Source organism: Choloepus didactylus, chromosome 11 (genome assembly GCF_015220235.1).
Source record: "Choloepus didactylus isolate mChoDid1 chromosome 11, mChoDid1.pri, whole genome shotgun sequence".
NCBI lineage: Eukaryota > Metazoa > Chordata > Mammalia > Pilosa > Megalonychidae > Choloepus > Choloepus didactylus.
The window spans coordinates 81,536,886-81,560,299 of record NC_051317.1 but is presented as its reverse complement, the minus strand read 5'-3'; the positions used below and the strand labels follow the sequence as shown (position 1 = coordinate 81,560,299).

At 40.7% G+C, this 23,414-nt stretch overlaps 1 pseudogene; it reads right to left on the bottom strand.

The window, feature by feature from the left end:
• Positions 1 to 5,547: 5,547 nt before the first annotated feature.
• On the bottom strand, positions 5,548 to 6,403 carry LOC119506067 (annotated as a pseudogene).
• Positions 6,404 to 23,414: the final 17,011 nt, after the last annotated feature.

Genomic DNA, 23,414 nt, shown 5'->3' with positions numbered 1-23,414 from the left:
TCTTTTCATTTCTAGATAAGAGGAGAGTACAGTTTCATAGTTTTATTCAGACCGATCTGAGATTTCAGATTGAAATGCTAGGCATTGCAAGGCAATATCAGCTTTTGCTGGAGAACTTTCAAGTTGAATTATCTGCAAACTTTATCATTAGGCAGATGTAACATTGTCCAACTACTCTCCTCAAGTTCTGGAAATGCTGAAGCATATTAAGTGATAGCAAAGAGATCTTTAGAATCACCATTTACCCCAGAGCTAGGTACATGTTGCCTCTGTATAAAAATAATCACAAATTAAATAGTTAATAGCTGATAACTGCAAGACTTAGGCTAAACTCTATTGAATTTATTTGCCTCTCTGGTGTTATAGTTCATAGGAGGCAAGCACTTATCCTGAGAGTAAAATGCACAAGTTATCCACATTTGTTCATTCTGCCAGCTGTTTTTGTGATGGAGAGGAGGAAACCCTGTACATGCAGAAGAAATGAAAAGCATATAAACCGCAACACACATACACACACACACACACATACCCACACAATCTTTACTGAAAATGCAATTTAGGGAGATGGTTCTCACATTCTTTCTCTATTACAAAGGATGATTGGTGGACCTCTCTTTGTGGCAACTGGGAAGACTCAGGTCGCTTACCATGAGAGTTACAGGTAGGCTTCCAAACCCGTACCCTGAGCCAAGCACAGCTCACATGAGAGTCATTTCACAGTAACCAGAAATACATGCATCTGAACAGATGCATGAATGAGTCATTCCAGGAAACTGAAGCAAACCTGTGTTTTTGGATTAAATTATCTGGATAACTTCTTTGATTTCCATTTTTCTTCCTAATACAAATTAAAACAAAATTCTGGAGGTGATAGAATAAGATGTACTCCAAATTGTCACCAAAATCCTATCCCAGTATAAGATCTGCCCACATCCTCATAGATTCTGGCCCTCTTTGAAAGTCATGCAGAGTCCTCCTTCAGTCAAACCAGGGTGGTCTTTCAAAGACTCTGAGAAGGCAGCTGCCATCCAGAAGGCTCTTTTGGATTGCAGAATTCCAGGCTCTGACACTTCTCTTAATACAGCAACAAAGACAGCTTGGCTGTCTCACAGCCTCCGATGTGCTGGTACAGCTGAGAAGGAGCTAACTTTGGCAGCCATAGATCATGGAGGCTTTGTGTGAGCTTCTCTCAGAATAGCTCTCTATCAGGAGACGACTCTTAACATCTCTCAAAACAAACTTGGAAGCAAACGTAAATGGTTGCTTTAAAGAAATATGTTATTTGGAATCTGTGGGTTTGATATATGGCTACAGTGTGTAGAATAGATCATTTCTGGTTTATGAACAGTTCAGTGTGGCAGAAAGAGCAGTGGGTTTGGAATTGGAGTGATTTGGATTCTAGTTCCAGGTTTGTCCACAGCTAGCAAGCCTATTAGCTTCTTTGACCTTGGTTTCCTCATCTGTAAAATGACAGGGTTTGACCAGATGATCTTTGACCTAATGATTCTATGAAAAGTGAATGTTGGAAACACATGTTCACCTTCTCTAGTTACCAGCTGTGAGTGTGTGACTGGGCCAAATGGCATGAACTGTTGGAACAGTTTAGGCTGAAGGGGAAAGATTCTGAAATGGGACAAGGGCACCCAGTGTTGAAACCTGGAGCTGGTCAATTCTCCAAGGCCCAGGCCAACCTTTGCTTCTGCCTCCCACTCCCCACTCCCACCCCCTAATTTGTTTTACCTGGATCAGGAGTGACCCACCTAAGGACAAAAAAATCTGAAATCAATAATGTTTCAATAGATAGTTTTATGAACAGTTATATTTCAGATGTTTGCAAACCAAATGTAACTTTGCTTTCTATAACTTATCTTAACTGATCTCTGTAGCTCACTTTCTCAAAAATAACCCAGTATTTCCAGTTTACAACTATCTCTTTTGGGTAAATGTTGGGTTAAATAAGAGTTCAAACTCTGTATCAGGGGTGTACCTCTCTCTTCAAGGAAATTCTCTTCTACCTTTCCTCCCCTCCTCTAAATGGCTTCTGGGTATGGGGACAAGCTGTTCTTAAACATGGCAGTTGGAAGAGGGAACCTTGGTCAGAGCTGTCCTTGGGATCATCTCTGATATCTATTGAGATGTGCCTTATCATATCTGCTCACTGGGCAACTTGCAATGGTTTCCACCAGATGTGGCTGATCCCACCTGGACTTACAGGACCTCATATTGATACCTGGCATTTTGCCACTGATTCTGGATTTGAGGTCATGGCACTTTGTGAATTCATTTGTTTGGATCCCACATCTTGTGTAGTCCACCAGAATTTTAGTACATATCTCCCAGGTGGGGCAGACAGGAAATCTTGAATTTCCTATGTGTCATCCAGATCTTAGGAATTCGGCAGGACTTTATTAGGCTCTTTCTCTCTGCCAAATTCAGACCTGTCACAATTTCTAATCTGCTCTGGCCTTCCCTGCCCATTTCCCTGTTAGTGCAGGGCACCCAGTAAAGCTGTCTCTTCCCCGACTTCAAAGCAAAAAGACTAGCCCAAGCCCCCATCACCCTGGCTCACTGTGAAAGAAAGCAGTGATCACTTAGTGATGTCTGGCATGGATGAGGAAGATGGAAGTGGCTACACTCATGCCCCATATTTACCATCCTAACTTCCGCCTTCACAAGGCAGTAGCTCTTGTCTTGAGGAGTCATCGTTTCCCAGGTGAGGTTGGTATATATAACGGCTGTGATTTAGAACAGTGGCTCTCAAAAATTAGTGTGCAGATAATCACCTGGAGGCCTGGTTAAAACACAAACTAGTGTGCCCCACCACCAGTTTCTCATTCTGTAGGTTTGAGGAGGGGCCTCAGAATTTGTATTTCTAACGAGTTCTCAGGTAATGCTTATATTGCCCATCCTGGGGTCACGCTGACTTAGAACCTTCAAGCTTGAGTGCTGTGTACTGATTGTGGTAAACACAGCATAATTTCTGCACTCATTATGTCCTTGGAAACCTGAAGATATACAGTTTTTCAATCTGAGAGACATTACTTAGGTCTGAGTAGTGAATAAGTGAAAGTTAATGGATGAGCTACCTATTTATATTACTACGTTATATATTTCCCCATGGTTTCTATCTCTTCCCCTGGTGCACTTCCCAGTTGCTAACCAAGATCAACTCTGTGGTGAGGGTAGTTAAATTTAAGGCGTGACTTGAGGATCCTTGTAAGTTCTTTCTCTAGCTGATATGTGTCTGAAATACCTAGATTAGCTCTGAGCTCAGGTCCTAGCCCCTTCAGACTCTGCTTTCAGAAGGAGGAAGCAAGGGAGAGGAAGAGAGAGCTTGTCTATGACTCGGGCTTAACATATTAGTTTTCTCTTGTATTATTTCCTGTCCAATATCTCCTATGTTTCAAACACAAACTTCTATTCAATCTTTTTAAAATTAACAGCTTCATCTACCTACATTCCATAAAATGCACCTATTTTAAGTGTACAATTCAACTATTTTTAGTACCTTTACAAAGTTTTGCAATCATCAGGACAATCTAATTTTAGAATACTTTTATCACCCCCTGAAAAACCCTCATGCCCGTTTACAGTCACACCTCATTCCCACTCCCTGTCCTAGGCAACCACAAATCTCTAACCACAAAAATACTTATTAAACATGTAATCCCATTAATCTGCTGCCTCTCATAGTAATAGCAACAATAACAATAATAACAACATACCCAAAGATTACCCAAAGATTAGCACAGAAATTCATGATTTACTTATTAAGTACTTAAACTTTTATTACACCATTTTGCTTATATATTTCTGCATATCTTTTTTTTTAAGTTGTAAAATATTTTTATTGTAAAAGCAGAGTCAATAGAGGTCAACAATGAGAAGTTATCTCAGAATACTTCCCTTGATGCCTGAATTTGCTGGGTTCCTATGCATCAGCAAGTCTCCATTAGCACGTCTCAGGTTTCATGGTCCTTTTCAGATGTTGACGGATTTTATATATATATTGCTTAGAAACAAAAGTCCATCTGATATTTTCAAATAACAAAAAACAAACAATTAAAAACAATCCCTGGTGTGCCTTTCTTTCACACTTCCTACAGGGAGATTTGTATATCTCAAATGCTTTCAAAATTTAACAGTAAAGTAAAATTAGTGCCTTAATCAGATAATAAGATACCAAAGAGCCAATCCTCCATCCCAAGTTATTGAGTCAAACTCTCATGACATTTGCAATATTTCCAGAATTAAAGATTTTTTTAAAAAGAATCAAGAAAGTTATTTGCAACATACAAATGGAGAGAGTAGTGCACAATGCATCATGTTTTATGTGATAAATATACTTTCAACCTAATGGTTGTCTCAAAAGCAGTGAAAACTTACCACTCCTCAAAAGCAATCTAAACTGACTCAACAAAATCCACAATTTAGATATACCAATTGCTACTCTATTTCCATAGATTACAAAAAGATTTCAGAAACAGATTAAACAAATTATTGTTTTACAAAAATAGAAATATTGTCTGGGACTTTACACAACTTTATAAAATATAACACTATATTTGTAAATTCAAGATACTTTCACACTGAAATAGACAAAACTTCCACAAATTGAAATCTAGTCAAACTTTAGGGTCTAAAGACATTTTCTGCCTTTACCATTCTTACACATTATTTCTTCCAGATCTTCAAACCTAAGTATATCCTGTGTTCTATCATGGGATTATTTTTTTTTAAGAGATTATTTTCAAAGGTTTTACGAGAAGATTTTTCATTCTAGAAATAATGTTAAAGCAGATGAATTTATATCTAAAAGTTTCTCACTAAAATTAGAAGCTAATACAATATGACATTTCAAAATTATTTGATAAATTTCAAACCTAATTCCTAAGAATAGCAACCTATTATTAATTTAAAATACATATATTTGACAATTATAATTTGGTATCTAGAAAATGTAAAATATATAAACAATTGTTTTATGGAAAAATATTTATTCTTATAGAATGAAGATATCTCTAAATTTATTTGTAGCGGTCAGATGAGAAGTATTTCTTAATTACACCCATTCATAAACACTCATTTTATCACCACGAAGAGCACCAATATATCTTGTGAACAAACCAGAAAGTGAAAAGCTAAGGGCTTATTTCATACAACAGTGCTATTATTATAAGGCACCATTCAGTATATGAATAAGCCAAACAAAGTATTCCCAAATCATGTATTTTTGTTACTGGTGTCTTAACTATAAGATGGTTAGGAAAAAAGCTAATACTATTAATTAACCACACTGTACTCCTTTTTTCACCATTCTTCGCTTTTAGTTTTTTCATATAACAAACAAAAACAAGGTCATACACAATCTGTTAAATAAACATCCTAATCTTCCAAGAACATAATCTAGAAATAAACAAGAATAAGAAACCACGAATTTACCTGATACATTTGCAATAGTCTATCCCTGTGGAAGAGTCGGGGAGGGAGGAGGCAGGAGGCCCTACTTTCTGTAGAATATATTGAGGCAGGTAGGTTAAAAATTTCTCAGGCAAATTCATGGCTAGAGCAAAATTGAGAGAGAGAGCTCAGAATTTTACTTTTCCCCCAAAGCAGATTTCTCAGACAGTCATACCCAATTAAATATTTCAAAATGTGTCTGCTGCTATCATCATCATCGTCGTTGTCAGATACATCATTTAAAGGAGACTTCAATGATTGGAGATAAGAGTCCGATCTGTTAGGCTGGCAGGCAGCCAAGTCCCCAGTAGAAAGCAGGGCATAGCAGAAGTCACAAATTCTCACAGGCTTGGACGACTGGCTGGGAAGAAGAAATCTCTTTTCAGAGCAGGGCCCACAGACAACAAAACCACATTTGCGGCAATAGTGACGACTGTTAACAGATGTAAATTTTGCTTTCTGACAATGCATACATACAATTGCTTCAGAGTCAGGAACCCAGACAGCAGCGTGTTCATTACTGGGTGTCTTCCCACTTTTGGAGAGTAAATCAGTAACACATTTATTTATGTGATTCGCCCATTCTGATTTCTCAGTGGCAGTGGCAGCATAAATTGCAAATGATTTAGTTGGTGTCTTGATAAGCCATCCATTTCTTAAGTCTCCCTCATCTTTGATAGAATCAATAGTGACATTTTCTAAGGGAATAATATGTCGTTTGTTATATTTTTTCTTCTGGATGACAATATTGTTATATACAAGAATATCATTAAATAAGAAAAATTGCCTTGCTTTACGCTTTTTTTCTGCACAATTTAGTCAATACTCCTTCTCCAATAAGAACCCTTCCAGGTATGGTTAAGGGTTGACCAGCAGCTCCAAAACAGTTTTCCACTGTATTTATAAGTCTAGTATTTGCTTCACTGTTTGCCAAGCGATCCATCTTTTGCTAACAACCTGCAGCCGTTTCCCAGCTCCGCCAGTCCGGAACGCAGCCGCCCGGATCCTCTCCGGCAGCCTCTGGACCCCCGCGGGGCCGCGGCGACCCACCCGCACCCGCGCTCCTCCGCGGCTCGACCCCAGGGTGGAGGGGAGCCGGCCGAGAGCGCCCCATTACTCGCAGACCCCAAGGTGGCATCGGCCGCCGCAGCCCACAACGACAACTCTGCATATTTTTTTAAAAAATTGTATTGTGGTAGCATTTCTATATAACATAAAAGTTGCCATTTAAGCCATTTTTGAGTGTACCATTCACTGCCATGAATTACATTTACAATGTTGTGCTACCATCGCCATCATCCATTACCAAAACTTTTTCATTGCCCCAATCAGAAATTCTGAGGCCATTAAGTAATACTTCTCCATTCCTCTCTCCCTCCAGCCCTTGGGAGCCCATTATCTATTTTCTGTCTCTGTGAATTTGCTTATTCTAGATATTTCATATAAGTGTGATCATGTAATATTTGTCCTTTGGCATCTGGCTTATTTCACTCAGCATAATGTTTTTTAGGCTCATCCATGTTGTAGTATATGTCAGAACTCCATTCCTTTTTATGGCTGAATAATATTCCATTGCATGCATATACAACATTTTGTTTATCCATTCATCTGTTAATGGATACTCCAGATGTCTCCATATTTTGGCTATTGTGAATATTGTGACTAACGCTGCTGTGAATATTTTGGCATTTCTTTTTAAAGTAAGAATAGAAACCCCTAGAGAATTAGGGATACTTCTTGCAGGTTATTGATTTCAGTTACTAGGAGGAACCTGGCTGTGTATATAGAGCCAGGCATTCTTTGGAAATACTGAGGGTTCAGTTCCAGACCACTGCATTAAAGCAAATATACAATAAAGTGAGTCACATAAATTTTTGGTTTCCAAGTGCATATAAAAGTTATGTTTACACTATACTGTAGCCTATTAAGTGTGCAATAGCATTATGTAAAAAAAACTCCACACAATGTACATCCCTTAATTAAGAAATACTTTGTAGCTGAAAATGTTGACATCATCTGAGCCTTCAGCAAGCCATAATCTTTTTGCTGGTGGAGGGTCTTGCTTTGATGTTGATGGCTGCTGGCTGATTAGGGTGGTGGTGGCTGAAGGCTGGGGTGACTGGCAATTTGTAAAAATAAGACAACAATGAAGTTTGGCACATCAGTTGACTCAGTCCTTTCATAAAACATTTCTTGGTAGCATGCGATGCTGTTTGATAGCATTTTATTCATAGTAGAACTTATTCCAAGATTGGAGTCAGTCCTCTCAAATCCTTCCACTGGTTTATCAACTAAGTTTTTGTAAATATTCTAAATCCTTTGTTGACATTTCAACAATGTTCACAGCATCTTCACCAGAAGTAGATCCCATCTTAAGAAACCACTTTTTAAAAAAAAGTTTTATTCATACAACATATAATCCATCCTAAGTGTACAGTCAATGGCTCCTGGTATAATCACATAGTTATGTATTCACTACCACAATCTACATGAGAACATTTCCATTTCTTCCAAAAAGAGAGAAGAAGAGAAAAAAAAATCCCATACCTCTTCCTTATATCCCCCCTCTTTTTGACATTTAGCTTTGGTATATTGCTTTTTTACAATTGATGAAATAATTTTACAATGTTACTGTTAACTATAGACCCTAGTTTGCATTAATTATATTTTCTCTTATACTATCCCATTTTTAACACTTTTTAATAGTGACATACATTTGTTTTCATTCATGTAAAAACTTTCTTATACTTGTACAATTAACCACCATCACTGTCCACTCTAGGAAGAAACCATGTTTTTTGCTTATCCATAAAAAGCAACTCCTAATTTGTTAGTTTTATCATGGGATTGCAGCAATTCAGTCATATATTCAGACTCTATTTCTATTTCTACCACATCTGCAGTTAGTCCCTCCACTGAAGTCTTGAACCTCTCAAAGTCATCCATGAAGGTTGGAATCAATTTCTTCCAAACTCCTGTTAATGTTGCTATTTTGATCTCCTCCCATGAATAATGACTGTTCTTAATGGCATCTAGAATGGTGAATCCATTCCAGAAGGTTTTCAATTTCCTTTGCCCAGTTCATCAGAAGAATCACTCTCTATGGTAGCTATAGCTGTATGAAATGTATTTCTTAAATAATAAAAGACTTGAAAGTTGAAATGACTCCTTGATCCATGGGCTACAGAATGGATATTGTATTAGCAGTCATGAAAACAACAGTAATCTTGCTGTACATCTCCATCAGGGCTCTTTGGTGACCAGATGCATTGTCAATGAGCAGTAATATTTTGAAAGGAATCTTCTTTTTCTGAGCAGTAGGTCTCAGCAATGGGCTTAAAATATTCAGTAAATCTTGTTGTAAACAGATGTTCAGTCATCCAGACTTTGTTGTTCCATTTATAGAGCACAAGCACAATAGATTCAGCATAATTCTTAAGGGCCCTAGAATTTTCAGAATGGTAAGCGAGCATTAGCTTTAACTTAAAGTCACCAGCTGCACTAGCCCTTGGCAAGAAAGACAGCCTGTTCTCTGATGCTTTGAAGTCAGGCAATGACCTCATCTCCAAATATAAAATTCCAATGTGGCATCTCTTCTAATGGAAGACTGCTTCATCTACATTCAAAATCTGTTGTTTAATGTCATTACCTTCATCAATTATCTGGGTCAGATCTTCTGGATAAATTGCTACAGCTTCTATATTAGCACTTGCTGCTTTACCTTGCATTTTTATGTTATGGAGATGGCTTCTTTCCTTAAACTTCATGACCTAAGCTCTACTAGCTTCAAACTTTTCTTCTGCAGCTTCCTCACCTTCCTCAGCTTTCATAAATTGAAGAGAGCTAGGGCATTGCTCTGGATTAGGCTTTGGCTTAAGGGAATATTGTGGTGGGTTTGATCTCCTATCCAGACCACTAAAATTTCTCCATATCAGCAAATAAAGCTATTTCACTTTCTTATCATTCATGTGTTCACTGGAGCAGCACTTTTAGTTTCCTTCAAGAATTTTTCCTTTGCATTCTCAACTTGGCTAACTGTTTGGCACAAGAGGCCTAGCTTTTGGCTTTTCTAGGCCTTTGACATGGCTTCCTCACTAAACTTAATCATTTCTAGCTTTTGATTTAAAATGAGAGATGTTCAACTCTTTCTTTCACTTGAACACTTAGAGGCCATTGTAAGATTATTGATTGGCCTAATTTCAATGATGTGTCTCAGGGGATAGGGAGACCTGAGGAGAGGGAGAGAGATGGGGGAATGACCAGTCAGTAGAGCAGTCAGTACAGATATGACATTTGTTGATTAAGTTTGCTATCTTATATGAGTTCATCTTATATATAGCTACAATTACAATCATAACATCAAAGATCACAGGTTACAGGTTACCATAACAGACATAATAATAATGAAAAAGTCTGAGATATTGCAAGAATTACTAAAATTTAACACAGAGACATGAAGTGAGCACATGCTGTTGAAAAAATGGGCTGATAGACTTGCTTGACATGGGGTTGTTACAAACCTTCAATTTGTTAAAAAACTCAATACCTTTAAAGTGCAATAAAATGAAGCACAATAAAACAAGGTATGCCTGTAGTCAGAATTCCATAAATTCTGCAGTTATGAGCATCAGGCCAGCAGGTGGGATGATGAGGCTTCTCTAGAAACCTCAACAAATTTCCCAGAAGGAAAGAACTGATTCCAATAGAGCTTACATATGAAATCTGTTAAGGGGATAAATGACAATAAAAATAAACTGACTACTACTACTATTATTGACATGTATTGAAGACTGCATGAGACATTTTACGTATGTTATCTTATGTAATTTTCAGTAGAACTCTATGAGGTTGTCACTATTATCCATCCCTGTAGATGAGGGGACTGAGGCTCAACGAAGTTGAACAACCTACCCAAGACACAGCCACCAAATGGCAGAGCTAAGATTCAAATCCAAGTTTCTCTGACTCCATTATGTTGAGAAAGTAATTCCACTGAGGGAGCACTGAAACGACTGGGATAACTAGGGTCTTGGAGGTCATAACTATTTTTCTAAGTTATGAAGTTTTTCACAGACAATATTCCTGTTTTCATTGGAACACTGGTAAGTTACCCATGGATTTCCTCTTTGCAACAGAGAACACTCAAAGGGAACAATCCAATGGATGGATACAGATGGAATCCACCAGCTTCCTTGGGCAAGTTCTTCTCATTCTTTACTTGCTGTGAATGGCCTAGGTGGGCTGACTGCTCCTCTGAATGGGATGTCTTCTCTGTAATGGGAGTTTTTGGGATCAATGCCACTTGCCATTTCATTTTGGGATGATGAGGAGCAAAAAGGAGACTTTGACATTCTCAGATCAGATTCTTAGATAGAAGGTAAACTTACCTCATCTAGTCAGCTCCCTCTCTATGAATGATAGGGAATTTGGTTCTACTGAGTCCAATAAATTTTCAATATCATCAGAGTACCCCTCTCTAAAAAATATTTATTTTCCTGCTCCATGTTTACAAAGCTATTTGTTAGCAATTCCTACTTACTTCTGATGGTCCCCACATCACTAGTTAAAAAGAAAATGAAGACTTCCTAAAGCTTACAGCTTCAAGAATGGCTTCCATAAACCTGACCTCAGGATGCAGTCAGATGGGATAATGTAGAAACTTGGAGCCAGGAGAGATGACAGAGCCAATCCAGTTCAGTGGCCTCCATAGGGCTTCTCAGAACATGCCATTTTGTGCAGGTCCTTGCCAGCCACCACAGGATTTGGGGATTGTATTAGTTTTCCACTGCTGCATAATAAATGGCCACAACTTAAAACAGCATCTATTTATTAGCCCATAATTCTGTAGGTCAGCAGTCTGGTGTGGCATGGCTGGACTCTGCTCAGAGTATCACAAGGATGAAATTGGGGTTGGCCAGTCTAAGTTCTCCTCTAGAGACTCTGGGGAAAATCCACTTCCAAGCTCATTCTTTTTGCAGCTGCAGCACAAGGTCCCTGTTTTCTTGCTGGCTCTCAGCCAGGGACCATTCTCTGCTTCTAGAGATTGCCCATATTCCTTGCCACGTGGCCCCCTTCATCTCTAAGGCAGCAATGCTTCAGATCTCAGGCAGAACTCATGTGATTAAGTCAGGCCCATCTGGATAATTTCCTCAGTTTTGGTTCAACCAATTTGGGACCTTAATTACCTCTCCAAAGTCCCTTCACAGCAGTACCTGGATTAGTGCTTGATTGAATAACTGGGAGAAGGTGTATGCACACTGGGGCTGGAGTCTTGGCTGCAGTCTTGGAATTCTGCCTACCACAGATGGAATGTAGATGGGGCTTAGACTCTCCCATTTGCTTCAGATAGAGTTGCCTTATTTTGATGGGTTTTTCTATTTTGTACCTTTTAGTCAAGTTTTCAATGAACAGTTTCTTTGGTCTAAGAAATGAGAGGCTCCACCTCTTTTCCCTTTTGCCCATCACCTACACTAACTTCACATTTTATAGATGAGAAGGCTGAATCCCAGAGATATTATGGTGTGCTAAGGTGGCGCTTTGAGTTAGTGATAGAGCTCAGACTATCTAAGCCTCTAATTCCTGGTCCAATGTTCTTTCTACAACACCACACTATCACCCAAAGAAGGCGCTCTTCATAATTTCTCTCTGTTTTCCCTTAGATTCTGTCTCTTTCAAAACACCTTGAGTACTGACCTATAAGTTGAGGTACCAGAGGAATAATTGTTGACATTACCTGCATTAATTCCCTGCAAGGAGGTGGTAAGCACAGGATGTGTGCTTGTTTCTTTGTTCCCCACAAGTTTCTTTTTTTCTGCTTTGAGTCTCTCCTAGTGCAGAGTGAGTGCTCCCCACACAGCGCAGGAGGTGCCAGGTGGCTGAGTTGGAGCCATGGTTGGCAGGGCAAAAAACATAAGAGGACATTGAGTTCTGTGATCTTTCTCTGAAGTTCAACCTTTGCCATGTGTGTGGGCAGTGGCAGCACCAGCAAACAGCCACTGACATATCCCCGCTGACCTAAACTCCCCAAGCATCAATCATTTCTACTATTCCATTGGTCAAAATGTAGGATCAACTTTGCACCCTGAGGAAATGATGGGGTGACCCAGGCAGGCAGCTTGAGCCCATAAGCCTTCCCCAGCCTCTGGGTTCTCATATTCATTCTCAGTGTTGCTATTTTCCTCCTGTGAAAACACACAACCACAAAGAGTAATGAAAATGGACACTTAATAGTAGCTATTGTTCTATAAATAGTTGGCAAAGACTATGAAGCCTCATATAAAGAACAGTGTCTTTCAAAATTTTTGAATTATAGCCAAGAGTAGGAACTACATGGTACATTAAGTTTAGTATAGTATGCACATGCATATATATGAATTCACATAAATAAATTCCCATAAATAAATAAAATGGAAAGAAAGTTTGAGATTATACTTATCCTTACTAGTGGCATTTCCATTCTATACTGTTTTTTTAAATTACTGTTTGAAACCTATTAATGGTTGTGACATGGTCAGGAAAAGGGGTTCTGGATCCTCTGAGGCTTAGTGATTCATTCCTGCTGAACCATAGTCCTCACACCACCTCAGACACTGTTTGTGGGTTCTGAAGATTAAATTTGTCCCTAAGAAGAGAAAGTAGAATGCCAGGTGGGTTCCAGAGCTCTGAGTTATGTGTACAGTATGAATACAATGATATGTCTTGCTTTTATGTATCATTCATTCAATTGTTGAACAAATATCTCGTGAATATTACTGTATTTAAGATGGTGGGCAGGTGAACCCAATGATAACCATAGTTAATCGAGAAACTCCTCTAAATTACACATTATCTTAACTACTTCTCTTTATGATCCCTTAAAGGTAGGTATTCCAGTTATACTGCTGAGCTAACTCAGGCTCAGAAAGGTTAAGTGATCTGTCAAGATGGCAGGTAGTGTTAGAGCCGGTCTGTCAGAGAGCAGAGTCCTGCTTCCCTCTATGATCTGTTACCTTGGAAACAAGCAAACACACAAACAAAAACTATACATACATAAGAGTTGGTGGCTGCCCAAGAGTTTAAAAGTTTGCATTCTGACATCCCTGCAATGTGTTTGGAAGACTCGCCCCATCGCAAATCCTGGAGGAAGCTCTAGGTCCCTGCCCTCCAGCTTCTGGCATTGGGGGAATACCTGGCCGGGGTTAGTGAATCACCAGAGAAGGACCATGAGGGAGGGGTGGGGCACAGAGAGGAGGTGGCTTCTGGCACCTCCCCCTCCCCCTTTTCCTTGAATGTGGAGCTGGGGGAGGGGAGAGGTGCAGGTAAATTGCGGGGAAGGAGATGAGGGGTGCAGGGGACATAGGGACAGAAAGTAGTAGGCCAAGTAGGCTGGGATCCCTGGAAATTCTTGCCCTCTGGTTTTTAGTGCCTTTAACCAGGCTGAGTGCTGCAGTGATAGCTTTTTATTGTTGTTGTTGTTTTGAATTATGGCCAATTAACATCCAATTAACGACCTCAATTTGTGCTGCTTATCATTTTATGGACCTCTCTGTTTGCTCTCTCCCTTTACAAGGTACCTTATCCGTTCATCCTCAAGCCCTTTCAGACACAGCACATAGAGAGAAGGGTCCTAGTCTTGGGACTGTTTAAAAGTTGTTTGGCTTTTCTTTTTCTGAGACTGTCTGCCCATATGTAAAGTGTGGAAAAGACTAACCACTCTCCCACCACACAGCATTTTAGTTTAGTTTCATGGTTTAGTCACTAGTTTAGTTTCGGGTTTGTTTGTTTTGTTTTGTTTTTGTTTTTGTTTTAACTTTCATAGCACACTTGGTTGCTAAGATAACCTTTCTGTTTTCAAAGAGACAGTATGCATTGTGGAAACCATGACCCTAAAATGAGTTGACTAATTAAGCCACTAATTAAGCAATGGCTGGTTCTGCTAAAATTATGAGCTTCCCTTTTGTCAACCTTATGGGTGTGACTGGAATGCAGTAAATGAAGAGGGCAGTGGCATAAGTCAAGGTGGGAAATGTGGGCAGAAAGCTCATCATGCAAGGCCTTGTGTAGACCGTGGAAGGAAACTGGGCACTTTCCAAGTGCAGAGGGATGCTAGATAGTTAAAGAAAACAGGTGTGTCTTTTCCTGGCTAAGTTTGAGTGTGGGGGGCAGTTTGGAGGGCATGAGGGGCTTCTCTGTGTAAGAGGTCTTGCCCAGGTGGACAAAGCAATCCTCAGGCCACCAGCTGTTTGATGATACAGACCTCTTACTCTGCTGCCACCCATCCCTTTGGCAGGGGAAGTGCTTGGGGGTGCATGTATTCAAAGCCTCTGTCCTGGGGTCTTCTCTTACCTCCTTATGATCACTGGGATCGCTGCAGACCTGCTCCCCACCGTAGAGGAAGGGGAATGGGCTGAGCAGAGGTGGAGCAGAAACCCAAACGTATTTTCAACACCTATTCCTAGTTTTCAAGATAAATGAGAAATCTCCCATGATAGGCTGAGAAATGGTCTCCCAAAAACATCCACATCCTAATCCAAGGCATCTGTGACTGTGTTACCTTATATAGCAAAAGGGACTGTGCAGCTGTGATTAAGTTAAGGATCTGGAGGTGAGGAGATTAACCTGGATTATCCAGATATACCCTAATCACAAGGATTCTTTACAAGGGAGGCAAGAAAGTCAAAGGAAGAAGTAGGAGGCGTACAACTGAAGCAAGAGGTTGGAGTGTGGCAAGGAAGGGGTCTTGAGCCAAGGAACTGACGTGGCCTCCAGAAGCTGGGAAAAGAAAGAAAGGAATTTTCTCTTAGAACCAGCTCTGTGGACACCTTGACTTTAGTTCAGTGAAACTGACTTCAGACTTCTGGCTTCTAGAACTGTCAGAGAATGAAATTGTGTTGTTTTAAGCCAGCAAGTTTGTGGTAATTTATTAATTTATTATAGCAGCAATAGGAAACTATATCCCCCCCTTTTTTTATCCTTTCATGAAACTTCCCAATGGCAGGAACTTATATTCGTTAACTATTGGGAGGGTTCCAGTCTTTTGGGCATAAGGCATGGGTACTGAAGTCTCACACAACTGGTTCTAGTCTCAGCAAAGCCACTTAGCTGTGTGGGTGGCCTTGGGCAAGTCATTTTGACCCTCACTCTCTGCATCTGTAAAAGTAGGGAATTAATAAAAACAACTTTGCAGGGTGGTTGCAAGATTTAGAGACAAGGTGTGTAAAGCACTTAACGTGGCACCTGGCACACAACTGGCACTCACACATGGTATTGGGAAACTCCAAGTTCAGGCAGGTGGGTGAACAGTCTCTATTGCCAGGGGTCTGGGCATCTTGTACTTGAGATTGAGATGGGCTCGTATTGTTTAAGTTGGGATGTGGGAGACTGAAGAGTCCGTGTTTGGTCTGTGAGCAGAGTGAGTTACCCTGACTGGGCAGTGCAGTGCTGACCCCAGTTATCCTTGCCCCACCCAGCTTGGACACAAGGCTTCATGTGCCACGAGAAGAGGGAGAAGAGGCAGAGAACGCCATGTGTACGACTTCCATGTTTCCATATAATCTTGGCTTGGGCGGAACACAAAGCCATTGGCTACAGTAGGGCTTCAGCTGTCTGCAACGCCACCCACGTGGTGCCCTCTATTTTTGGGAGGGGGGAAGGACTCTATGCTTCTAGCTTTGAGCCCTGAATCTGAGCGACTTCTCTGGTAGTAGGAGCTATGGGAGTTGGTCATGTCCAGATAAAAGATCCCAGTGAGAAGACTGTTACCTGTGAGATGATATTTTGTGAACAAAACAAAGCAAAACAAACATTCTCTGAATGCCACCTGAACAACTGACTTAAAATAAGCTTCATGCCCAGGTACATATCACCTGTCAGAAAAACAAGTGCCATATAAGGAGTTCCATTAAGCAGACAGGGAAGGCGGGCGCCCAGACACTCCTTTTCTTCAGTATGACTCATCCGCAGGCCCAGCTCAATCAGTAACAAGGCCGGCTTGTTCTGTTCTACCCAGCCTAAGGCTCTGGAAGGGGGAATGCCCCTCTTCCTGGAGACCCTCCCCATTTCTCCAGGGACAGTTTTACTAATCCCTTCCATGGACAATGCAAATTTCTTTCTCTAAATGCAATGTCCCCATGGGCCTATGGTTGGTTGGGAATGTCCTTAGAGTCCATAGACTTACATAGATGTACACAAGAGTAAATTGTGCCCCACTGGGTGATGTGCCCAAGGTTACATGGCTGGTTAGTGATAGATCAAGGCTTGCTCTGAGCTCTGGTGAATCCTAGCTTATGCTCCTGTCTGGCAGCAGGCTAAGTTATGGCTTTGGACCCTTTAGGCATCAACGCTACAATGCAATGGTATTTAATTACTCAGATTTGCCAACTTTCCCTTAGCAGAGAACAGGCTCAAAGAGCTGAATAAATATTTTGAGACTGGGGAAGAGTTTGGAAGGGGAATATTGCCACAGGGCTGAGAGGCCAGGCACAACTTTAGGGCAGCCAGAGCCTGCACATGCCAAAGCCAACATCTCTTTCCCTGAGGCGTGTCTCTAGCTTGTTGGGTGGCTAAACTTCTGTTGTCCTTATTCTCTGGCCATTTTCTTGTCTAATCACTAGTAAACCAGTCATATTCTAGAGCTTCAAAGTGAAACAGAAACATATTCTATATGTCCCAAAAATTTCAGAGGAGGAAAGAACATTAGGTACTATCTAGTCCAATGGCCTCACTCTTCACGGATGAGCAAATTGAGGCTCTAAAGAGGTTAAGTGATTTGTAGTGGCAGGGCTATCCAATAGAACTTTCTGCAGTGTTGGAAATGTTCTACATCTGCCCTGTCTAGTGTGGCAGCCACTAGCTTTGGGAAGCGATTGAGTACTTAAGATGTAGCTAACACTACTGAGAAACTAAATTTTTAATTTTATTTAATTTTAATTCATATTTAAATAGCCACACATTGCTAGTACTTACCATATTGTATTGCATAGGTTTAAATTCACAGAGCTGGGATGCTACAGTAGTTCCCTTTGATTTTAAATGCTTTTTTGTTTCCCAGTGCTCCCAGGCAGAACCCTTGATCAAGCTGGACTTTTTCTGCAATACTCACAAACCAAGGCTTGTTTTTATCAGAGTAGTTGAGATCATTAAAAAGAAATGGGAGTACCCAACCTCTGCTTAAAGCTATCCCCAAAGTCCGCAAGGAAGGCCCAGTAGAAAGCCAGCACTCCTGTTACATATAAAGACTAGGGCAGAAGCCATAGCAGAGTCGTCCAGATTTCCGGTTGAGTGGCTGGCTTTTGCTGCTTGTAGCTGATGGTAAGGCCCTCAGGCTTGGGAGATGGCTTAGGAAAGCCTCAGGGCCTGGGTTTTCCAGCAAGGGAACAAACTGTGATCCCAACTGTCACTTCACACAGTGTACTTGACTCATGGGTGTTGACAATTGCAGTGTAGTTTTAATTATACCATACAGTGTTTCTTAATACCTCCTATCAACCTGTATTTTGTTAAAGGCCATGAAGTTTTAATAGCTGACTGCTTTAACAGAGAGCTCCTAGCTTTTAAATCCTAGCTAAAGGAGGCTGAGTGAGATCTGGGTTATAATCATAAGGGTTCAGAAGTGCCTGACAATACCATAAATGCCAAATAAAAAGAATAACCAAAGAATCAGTGATGATGAACTTTTTCACTCAAAGTGCAATCAAAGACCAGCAGTATCTACACCATCCGGGAGCTTTTTAGAAACGCAGAATCTCTGGCCTTACCCCAGACCTACTGGATCAAAATCTGTATTTCCACAAGATCCCCAGGTGATTTGAATGCACATTTAAGTTTTCTCACACTTCTTAGTGCTGAATTCTAGAACCATGAGTTCCACCCTGGCTTTACTTTAGACTCTCCCAGGAAACTTAAAAATAAATACTGAATCCCAGGCCAGGGCATGCAGTTTTTAGGTTTCACATTAAAATCACCCCCTCACTCTGGTAATTTTAATGTGAAACCTAGGTGAGAACGCATGATCTAAGGCGAAATGTTTTCAGACTGACTGAATCCCCAGGAGAGGTTGTTCAAAATTGAGGGTTCCTGGGTTCTACCCCAGAGTTTCTGATTCAGTAAATCTGGGGTGGGGTCTGGGAGGATGCATTTTAACAAGTGCCCAAGGGGACTCTAATAACAGAAGTGACTACTGGAATGGGTGCCCCTGAGTCCCTGTGGTGGTGCCACACTGCTGTGATAGAGACTGCCTTCTTCCCCTGTGTTCCGGTTTGCTAATGGTGCTGTTACGCAAAATACCAGAAATGGATTGGCTTTTATAAAGGGGTTTTATTTGGTTACAAATTTATAGTTTGAAGGCCATGAAAGTGTCCAAATTAAGGCATTCACACAAGTATACCTTCACCAAAGGAAGACCAATAGTGTCCAGAAAACCTCTGTTAGCTGGGAAGGCACGTGGCTGGCATCTGCTGATCCTGGGTTGAGTTCCAGCTCCTCTCTCAGCTCCAGCACATTCTTCAAAATGTTGCTTTTGGGGCATTTTGTCCTCTCTTAGCTTCTCAGACACTGGGCTAGCATCTCCAAAGTGTCAGCAAAAGACTGCTTTCAAAGGCCGTCTCCAAAATGTCTCTCTAAACTGCTGCAGCTCTCCAAAATGTCACTCTCAGCTGCTCTGAGAGCTCTTTTATAGGGCTCCAGTGAAATCAAGACCTACCCTGAATGGGCAGAGTCCATACCTCCATGGAAATAATTCAATCAACCGGTTCACCCATAGTTGATTGACTCATATCTCCATGGAAACCCTCAATCAAAGGATTCCAACCCAATCAACACTAATACGTCTGCCCCCACAAGACTGCATGAAAGAACATGGCGTTTTGGGGGACATAATACATCCAAACCGGCACATCCTGAAATCTGCCTTCCCAGGATTTGTCCATCTTTTAGGATTTATCTTTACCCACTCTCAGAGCAGAACAGCCTGTGTGATAGGGCCTTGGGGGCATGGACCTGAGGGGGTGGCTGGGTAGTGACCAGACAGTGCGTCCCTTGAAGACAGCATCATTCTTGCTTAGATTATTCATCCCAGCCCTGAGAAATGGGTTTGGTGGTAGCAGCAGGGCTGGACCAGGGACCCTGCCAGGAGCCAGGGAACAGCTGGAAGTGGAGGGATGTGCAGGCAGACCCCGCCCCAGCCCTGCCGAGACTCCTGCTGATCCAGGCCCTATACTGAACACCTGTTAAACCAGGTCCCCCTGCAGCAGAAGGTTCTGGGGCCTGTCCAGTAGGGCCTTGCTTGCTCCATGCTTCCCCACTCACTTTATCAACTATTCTTTTCTCTCTAACATGGATATGAAAACAAAGCCTTTACCTAGTGGACTGATTCTAATGCTGGAAACTATAGCTACTGTGACAAAAAGCTTTCAAGTCACATTTGTCACAAAAACAACCTACTCTTGTCCAGCATTATCTTCTCACATTTGTTCATTAAATACTTACTGTGTTTGTAATACTATTGTTGTGTTTGAAGTCTGGCTCTGCCACTGGTTGAGTGTCTTTGGGCAAGTCACTTACTTTGAGGGCTGCTGTGATGTTTGAGAAAGATAATGTACTTAAAACATAGCCTAGTGCCTCAATGAAGGACATCTATTACTGTAGATGATTTATCTGGGAATGAGATGCAATCAGGAAAAGTAGAGGAGTACCACCTTTACAGGTGGTTGAGGTAAAGCTATGTGTGTGGGTGGGGGTGAGGGGTCCTCTCCTTTCTCAGGATAATTTTCTGAGTGCTGAGTGTACAATCAGGAAAATTGTCTGAAACTTGAAAATAGGCAAAAGAGATGATCAAATGTTTATTCAGTGTAGGGCTTTACTTTTTATTGTCTCGGCTATTTTGCAACTCTCAAGGAGTAGATGCAACCTGGTAGATATTTATCTGGCATAGATGCAAATAATGTCTGTCCGATAGAAAAGATAGCCCAAAAACTCAGTTTATGGCCTTGTTGGACATTACTCAGTTTTGTATCTAACCCAGCTATCTTAACATTGACTATAAATACGTAGCTTCTCAAATGCTCTTTGAATCAGTGTTAGTTGGATGAAGTATTTGACACATGTTCATTTTATGTTTGTACAAGAGTCATGTTGTCACCTTTTTAAAAATTATACTTGAGCAATAATGAAAGCTTCTGCTTATATGCAATTTGTCCAAAGCTTAAGCCCTTGAATCTATCAATTTAAGGGAGGTGTAATCTGGGTACTATGTTATAGGTCTGTTTTTCATCTTGGAGCATACACAGAATTAAAAAAAAAAATCCAGAGAGAGGAGTATATGTACATTGATTGTAAATTATAATTCAATTTCTCACTCTCTTCTTTGACTCTCAAGGGATAGTTCATATTGTAACAGAAATTACTGTGTAAATTATGGTTAGATATTCATGTATCTGCCTCTTCCTTTAGGTGGTGAGCTTTTTGAGGAAAGTGACTGCATCTCATATATCTTTCTATTCCCAGCACTTAGCACAGAATTTGGCATTTAGAGGCAAATAAATATTTAATTGAAATGCACAAAGCTCTCTATGTTCTTGCTCCTCAAAATCTGGTCCGTGGACCGGGAGCATCGGCATCAGCTGAAAGCAATCAAGATGCAGAATCTCAGGCTCCACTTCGCACCCACGGAATAGGAATTGGCATTGTAATAAGATCCTCCAGTGATCCTGTGCACGAATCCAGGCCATTATCAGTTCTGGGCGGTGAATGAGATTTGAGCCAAGAAAGTTGAGGTGCTTGTCCCTAATTTTAAAGAAGTTCAGTGACGAGAGCAAACTTGAACTCATTGCTTCAAATGTATAGCTTCTGAGACCAAAGTGAGAAAGATGGTGCTTCTCAGCATGGAATTTCAATTGGGTCAATAAAATATGTACTTTTGGAGGGTAGAGCCACTAATCTCGGCTCAGCAAGAGGGGCAATGAGTTCTTTAACTAAAGTCTCTTCACCTGGAGGCCTCTCTACCCTGCTCAGGTCTAGCTGGAGCCCATGAGCCTTTACTTGAGAAGAGGGTCTGACTCAATTTCTTTTGGCTCCAACCCCAAACCAGCTGAAATTCAGTTTATCCCTTTGTGGGATCATGATGGTTTAATCCTAAAACTTAAATCTCTATTTGTCACATTCAGGGCTTAAATTGTCAGGGGTATATGCCCAATATCTTTAATAAGAGAGCCAAAGACAAAGGAAGAAAGACAAGCAGTAACTCTGGGGATAGTTTCAGATACATAATCTATAAAAGGAGAGGCAGTTGTTGCCTATCTGAAATATGCACTACCTTGCAGATGAGAATCTAGAGTTACAGAACAGGGATCTGCAAAAATATTTGTGAAGAGACTTAACTTCAATTTCCTATCAGAGTGTGATGATTTTTTTTTTTTTCTGTCTGAGCCATGCTTCAGTTGTTCCTAATAAATCCACAAGCCTGACAGTAGACAAATAAGGGTTTATTTACTCTCCTGACAAACAGATTAAACAAGTCAGCAACTCAATAAGAATCAGTGTAGCAGATTCTTCTCTTAGCTAGAGGAAGCCCTCTGCCTCATTTCATCCAGAGTCTGCAAACCCAAATGCTTTCAGGTGCACAGCAAGTGAAACAAATGGGAAAAGCAAGTCAGCTGGATGATATTAGGGGCGGTTCAGACTGTGGGAACTGGAAAGTGAACACTCAGAAAAGTCATTCACATTCACATATTTTGAAAACACCATTGGCCAAATAAAACACATCTGTGGGCCTGATTATGTCTACTTCTTTATATTTCAGAAATCTGAGATCCAGAGAAGCTAAATATTCTGCCCCAGATCACACAACTATAACTTTGCCATCAAAACAAATATTCCAACTGCAACAGCTCCTCATGTTTACCCATGGAGGGGACATTCAGATTTCATTTACATATACAACTTTTGTGTATGCATGTGTGTGTATGTGTGTGTGTTTGTGTAAAATAAACCAAACAGGTTCAATTCTAATAACTGGTTATTTGTAAAATAACTAGTTGCTAACAACTGAAAGCAACAACACTGGGTGTCCCAGTAAGAGTAAAACAAACAAAACCAGCAGTCTTTGTGTTCATCTGGCACACACTGTTACAAGGGTATAAATAATTGCATTTACAGATCTTAGATATTTTTTTAATAGTCATAAAAATCTGTATGTTTTAAGAAAAAGGCCCTGGGTTTATAGTTTAGCTGGCAGATTACTTAGAAAAAGATGTGTTCTTCTGAGGAGGTGACAAGTAGTGGGTGGAGCTATTGTCCTGGTCAAAGCTTGAGTTTAGCAGAATGCACAGGGAGAGCTGTTTGTAGCTTCCTGCTCAGTCATGGCTGGAGTTCTCCTGTGCCAGCTTCTTTCAAGCATGTGCATTAGTAGTGACTGCTTTTCTGTGAGAAGGTAGAGAAAGAGACAAGCAACAAAACCAATCAGATCTCTTTGGAGTCTGCCTCATGCACTACCACATTCACTCAGCAGACAGTAGAAGTCTTCTGTTTAGTATTTTTCTGAGTCAAAAATATGGTTATTACTTTCCCCATGCCAGGTACTTTACATGCATTTTTTTTTCCACTTAATCCTCCCAGCAAATCAAATATTAGTACAATTAACATCTTCGTTTTACAGATGGGGAAATGAAGGTTTAGAGAGTTTAAGTAATCTGCTCATGGGGTGAAGTAGGATTTGAACCCTGACCCTCTGCCATACTTCCTACTCTTGGCCAATACTTTCTGTCAATGGGCCACTGTCCATGGAGAATTGGAACAGCAGTCTTCAACCAGGGCTTTGTGTTCCAAACACAGAGGGTGCTGACCTTGGTTCCAGTTATGGGAGAGAGTTTGGGTGCATTGTTCACCAAGAAGCCATTGTTTAATAAAAACAAACAAACAAACAAAAACAAACAAAAAACAAAGTTTTAGGAGCTCCACTGGTGAGCCATTTAAATAGGTGC